Source organism: Dipodomys spectabilis, unplaced genomic scaffold (genome assembly GCF_019054845.1).
Source record: "Dipodomys spectabilis isolate Male_0828 unplaced genomic scaffold, ASM1905484v1 ptg000017l, whole genome shotgun sequence".
Taxonomy (NCBI): domain Eukaryota; kingdom Metazoa; phylum Chordata; class Mammalia; order Rodentia; family Heteromyidae; genus Dipodomys; species Dipodomys spectabilis.
The window spans coordinates 3,648,229-3,654,228 of record NW_024870694.1 but is presented as its reverse complement, the minus strand read 5'-3'; the positions used below and the strand labels follow the sequence as shown (position 1 = coordinate 3,654,228).

The 6,000-nt window shown below is 36.8% G+C and overlaps 1 non-coding gene across 1 annotated transcript; it reads left to right on the top strand.

Annotated features, from left to right (window-relative positions):
• The first annotated feature begins 3,695 nt into the window (after window positions 1-3,695).
• On the top strand, window positions 3,696-3,801 carry LOC122099893. The gene has a single exon (XR_006146025.1). It is a non-coding gene; the product is annotated as a U6 spliceosomal RNA (small nuclear RNA).
• The last annotated feature ends 2,199 nt before the right edge of the window (window positions 3,802-6,000 follow it).

Below are 6,000 nucleotides of genomic sequence, written 5' to 3'. Positions count from 1 at the left end.
CCATGGTTTCCCTTATTTGCAATAACTAGTATATGTCTGAGACAAGCAGAAAGATCAGATAAGATCATGTTAGATGAAATGAACCCCAAGATAAGGACACAAGTGGGTTTCTTCTTTCTTGCTATTGTTTTTAACATATTTATAAGGTGATTTTTTTTTTGTTTCTTTGTATGTTTCTCCCCCATGATAAAACCCCTGTTTTTACTGTGTTTGATGTTGGCATAATTTGGGGAGCAGAAGGGAAAAAACAAATTGTTTAAATAAAGGTACAGGTTGACCCATTGAAACAATGAAACGCTATGTCGAAAAAAGAACTTTACAATTCAGGTCGGGGTGAGGGGTGTCGGGGGGGGGGGGTGCCTTGGGGGACTGGGTGATGGGAAATGTTGTTGTAGAGATGGGAGGGAAGGGATGGGAGGGGAAAAAGAAAGGAGAAGGCACCAATGCTTGATAAGAAATGTACTCATTACCTTCCTCATATGATTGCAACCCCTCTCTCTGTACAGTATTTTCACAATAAAAAAAACTTCTTTAAAATAAAAGAATTTCCCAAAGTTATCAATCTATTCTTATAACCTAGAATGTGACTTCTTCTAACACCTAGTAAAGGGAAAGGAATTTTACATCGTTTGGTGGGGGCAGGGCTTGGGTGGAGTGGGGAGGAGTGTGGGAATAAAGGGAGAGTGGGATAACAAAAAGGGAAAGGGTCACAATGATCAATGATCTCATTACCTTACTCATTTCCTTACTCATGTAACTGTAAACCCTTTGTACAACATCTTTACAATAACATAAAATTAAAGAAAGAAATAAACTTCAAGATATGGAAACAAGAAAAAATAAATGTAATTTTTACAAACCTTAAGATAGAAAGTTTTTTTAATGAATTATTCAATAAGCACCATATAATCACTTAGGTCCTTAAAAGAGGAGAACTTTCTGTGGCTGGGAGCAAAACAAAGACTTGACAAAAGGGAAAATTAGAAATAGTGCAATAAGGAAAAATATTAGGCATGCCGTTGCTGCTCCTGAGAAATAGGGCTGTGTGCAAAGACCTGAGCAGCCTCTTTAGGAGAAGCCTGGGTAACAGAAAACAAAGAACACAGGGCCTCAGTCCATCACCTGCAAGGAAGTCTACATTTTTCTCAAAACTGTTGATAAGAATAGCCCTGTGCCAACCCAACTGGGGACTATAAAATGCACTGCTGAAAAATCAGCTGAACTAACCCAGACTTCTGACCTATAGAAGTATGAGATAATATATTGGGGTAATTTAATATTGCTAGCCTTTTGTAATTTGCTAGGGCAGTAAGAGTAAACAAATGCAACAGCCTAGAATATATTTTTTATTAATAATCAATTAATATTTATTCCTGTTTGGAGATTTATTGTATTTGGCAATCTATTGCATTTGGTATACATAATGAAGGTAGTTACAAAACAGAACAAAATCCTGCCCTGTTACTTTTAAGCCAGAGTAGTGCTACTATGCTCTTTGCAAAGCCTTTAGAGGTCCCTAAATTCTATACTTGCATCCAAATATGAGTGAAAAAATGTTTTTATGAACTGCATAATTCAGTAATAGTAATATGATCATGCTTGAAAAGAAATATCAATAAATGTTTATCCCATTTCACTATCACTTAGAGGGGCTGTAGCAGAATAAATTTTCATAAGGAAACATTCTTCTTCTGTCTTTCTCTTTGGAGATCCATATGACTATTCCTATGCAATGCAAATCAATCAGTAAGTCTTTGGCATGTAAATTAGATAATAGAAGTACTTGTAAGACAGGAATACACCATGAGGTAAAGAGGGCCAACCCTATATACTTATACTAATAATATAACTTTAATAATAATTTGCTGACATGAGTTCTCCAAGAAAGCTTAATTAGGTGCCATCCTCTTAAGATCTTACTCTTATTGTTACCCCTAGAAAATAAGCCTTGTAAAATCGAATTAAAAAAACTGCTTTCCCCCAATACGTCTGTTCTAATATAATAAAAAATATTGAATCATAATTAGTGTCACATTCCTATCAGACATTACTATCTACAGATAACATTGTGTTCTTGCCTAAACAAACAAAGCTAAACTACAGGAAAATCTTATTAACAAAATCCTAAACATTCTGATATTGAGAACTCCACCTGGATTTTAGAGAAAAGGGACAGTTTTCTCTTTTCTTTTTTTTTAGGGGGGGATCCGGTTGTGGGGCCTGAACTCTGGGCCTGGGCGCTGTCCCTCACTCTTCAGCTCAAGGATAGCGCTCTACCACTTGAGCCACAGCGCCACTTCCGGCTTTTTTTCTTTTTGCTTATGTGGTGCTGAGGAATCGAACCCAGGGCCTCAGGCATGCAAAGCATGCAAGGCAAGCACTCTACCACTGAGCCACCTTCCCAGCCCCCAAAAGGGACAGTTTTCTAGAGGTACAAAATGATGAATAAAAAGAAAGGCCCAAAGAATAATGGCCCTGCTTAGGAATCAGGTGGTAAGAGGACCAGCTTAAGTGAAAGCATCTTGTAAAAGGGCCAGAAATATCTTAGGATTTGGGACAGAATGTGATAAACCATGGGGAAATAAAAGGAAGAGAAAAATGCTTAGATCTGCTTATTTTTGGTCACTGTCACAAAACGAATGGTCTTATTTTTAGTGTCACCATGCCAAGAGGAACGCAGCAAATCTTACTAACTTTCCCATAATAACTACACAGGTGAGATAATATTAATGTTCTTTTTCTGCAAGTGCATTCTTATCATTATGTAATCAAGTTTCTTCACACTTTTGCTTTTAATGAAATTATTTCAGATGCCTCTCATATTAAAAAGTATAGGGTCAGCCGGGCGCCGGTGGCTCACGCCTGTAATCCTAGCTTACTCAGGAGGCTGAGATCTGAGGATCGAGGTTCAAAGCCAGCCCGGGCAGGAAAGTCCGTGAGACTCTTATCTCCAATAAGCCACTAGAAAACCAGAACTAGTGCTGTGGTTCAAGGGGGTAGAGCGCTTGCCTTGAGCTAAAGAGTGCAGGGACAGCGCCCAGGCCCAGAATTCAAGCTCCACCACCGACCAAAAAAAAAAAAAAGTATGGGGTCATACTGGTGGGCAAAGTGACTTCAAAGCCCGAACCTATTCTCTAAGAATCTCAATGATGGGATATTTCTTATGACTTCCTCCCACTGCACCACACCATGGGCTTTTAATCTGCATCAGAAAATATCACCTTTTTTATTCCCTGTGTCTCCTGTCTTTGCTTTCCCATCTACTAATAACACCAACATTTCTTGGTTGCCATTGAAACACAACAGCCTCTGAACCCATATCCTGTTTCCACGATGCTGTCCTCCAATCTGGCTGTGAACTAATCTTTTAAAGGGCAAAATAAAATTATATTCATTGTGTATTTGAAACCATAGGAGAAATTAGATTTCTGATCCAACACAAAAAGAGCTCAGAAGTTGTCATTTCTGTCTTACAACAAGAAGAAAAACTGCACTAGACAAAACTTTAATGACTATTCTTGTTCCTAGCAAAGAATGGAGGTCACAAGACAAACTGATATCCCCAAACCCAGCAGGATCAGCATAACCAGAGACCTGAAGCAGAAGTCATTAGTCTCCATGACACTATTTGCAAATATGTTTAAAGCTAGCTTCAGGATTGAACAAGACTTTGAGACAAATAAATAATGGCATTGGTGCTCACTGCAGCAGTACATACACTAAAAACAGAACAATAGAGACAAGATTAGCATGACCCTTTGCAAAGATGACACACAAATTAGTGAAGTACTCCATAGTGTTGCTCATATATGAAATATATAATTAATTTATAAGTATAAAAGTAAACACTTTGAGATGGTATCCAAGTATACATAAATGTGTTAGCTGAAATATGGTCGATTGAGGGAAGAATTCAGAGTGTGTAATTCCTTAAAAAGTCTAACAGTTCAACAAAGTAAACACCAGGTACTCAAAGGAGGAATGGTATCAAGGATGGGGGTAGATGAAGGAAGAGACGGAGAGGGAGAAGAATGCAGTCATAAAATTCAATTCCTATCCTACAAAATTAAGAAAATGAGCGCTGGGGGAGAAAGATGAAAGCAAGGTTGACATTGATCAAGATGAATAAATGAACTGCCTTTGTGAATGGAAATTCCTTATCATGAAAAAATAATAGCATAGGTAAAATCGTGTGATAGCCATTCCATAATTCTCACTTATTTCTTAAACTTAGCTTTTTGTCCATTCTGCTAGCATCCTCTCTTGTCTTTCTATGCTGTTTGTAGGCATGAGGGAGATCTTGCAACTCAGATTACTCTTGGCTTCCTAGCATGACACTTACCCTTCAAGCCCTTACTGTATGTTTCCTTGCTGTCTAAATTAATAAAAAATTATTGATGTCATGGCTTCTTCAAGTCTGTGTTCTGCTTTACCAGATAGGTAGTCTTCTCTCTCATAAAAAGGAAAATGTTTGTTAGTGTTGAGAAAGGCCTGAAATAAACTAAAATCTGCAGATTTGATCCTTATTCTTATAGATTAAAGAAGAAAGTGATCCTTTCAGTTTTCTTAGTTTTGTTCCCCCAATGCCCATGATCTATATCAATGAAAATCAAAAACATACCGAAACAAAAAGACAACTTCACTCATCTTTGTGATTAAACCCTGATCCATTTGACCCACTTTATCCTGTATCAATGCTCAATTATGTGAGATTATGTTGCCTTATTTCTTCCAATTTTGCAAACCTCTTAGGGCAACTTGATTTTCCTTTGAATGTTATAAAAACATCTCCTCACAGAAAGGTAATTACTGCGATTGTCTCTCAGAGGCTATTTTAGTAACTATATGCTGTATGTATTTGTGTCATGTAATATTCGTAGTAACAATAGTTCATAGTAACAATACCTCCGCATATAGCTTGCATCTTTAAAAATGTCACTGTATAGACTTTTTATTATATTAAGCCATTTTGATGCAGTTTTTCTAGTAAAACTATATTCAACTGAGTGTTTTCTAATATATTCCTGAACTTTCCAACTTTTAAGACTTTTCAGCAGGAATTCATCCCACTCTATTCATAGCATTTAGGTTGCTAATTGCATATTTTATTGTCTCTTTACTTGTCTGGTTATTCTAATGATTTAAGTTATAATGCAAGCACAGGCCTTCCTTTATATATGTCTATGCAATCTGTACTTCTCTTCGTAAGTTTTCAACACATCATCGTCCAATGGATACAGGCATGGGTGAATCTATATGAATAGATGTTAAAAGGAATAAAATTGGTAGTCTAAATGTAGTTAGTGTACTTATAGGAAGGCATAATTGAAAAGGAGATGAAGAAATCTTTTGTTCTGTTTACTTTAGAAAGAAACCCATAAGCCAACTACTTTCTTAGTTTAGTAATGCCCAGAAGAGATTACTTCATTTAGTTAGTAAGCCCCTCTGTTGGTACCTTCTGTTTCCACTGTAAATTAACTCCTCCACTCTACAACTGCTATTGTTACCTTCTTCAATTAAAGATAAAAATCAGTCTCATAAATAAGATAAAGGAAGAATGGATAAATAAGTAAGAGAATTTCTTCCTCTCATTTTCTGTTTTAGTTGCCTTCACATTTTTCTTGAATGTCCACAGCATTCAATGAATTTCATAATACCTTTTTGAAGGTCCACAACAAAGGCCTCGGTTATCCTAAGTGAACTTATGCAAGAATAAGAGTCAGAGACATGGAAGTTGGTGTCTGAAACCCATTTTGTTTTTTAATTCATGTTATGAAGAGAAGGAGGGGGAAGATCATTGTCAAGGCAGAGTTTTGCAGCAGCTCTATGATAAGCTCTCTAATTAGAATAAGCAGAGTATCTAAGAACAAAGATTTTTTTAAATTGGCTTACAGTGAGTGCAGGTGATGAAGCAGCTGGCAGAGTTAATAACATGCCTTCTATAATTGCCAAAGACCCAGTTCCGAATAGAGTAGGTAATACCATATTGGAAAGAGATGA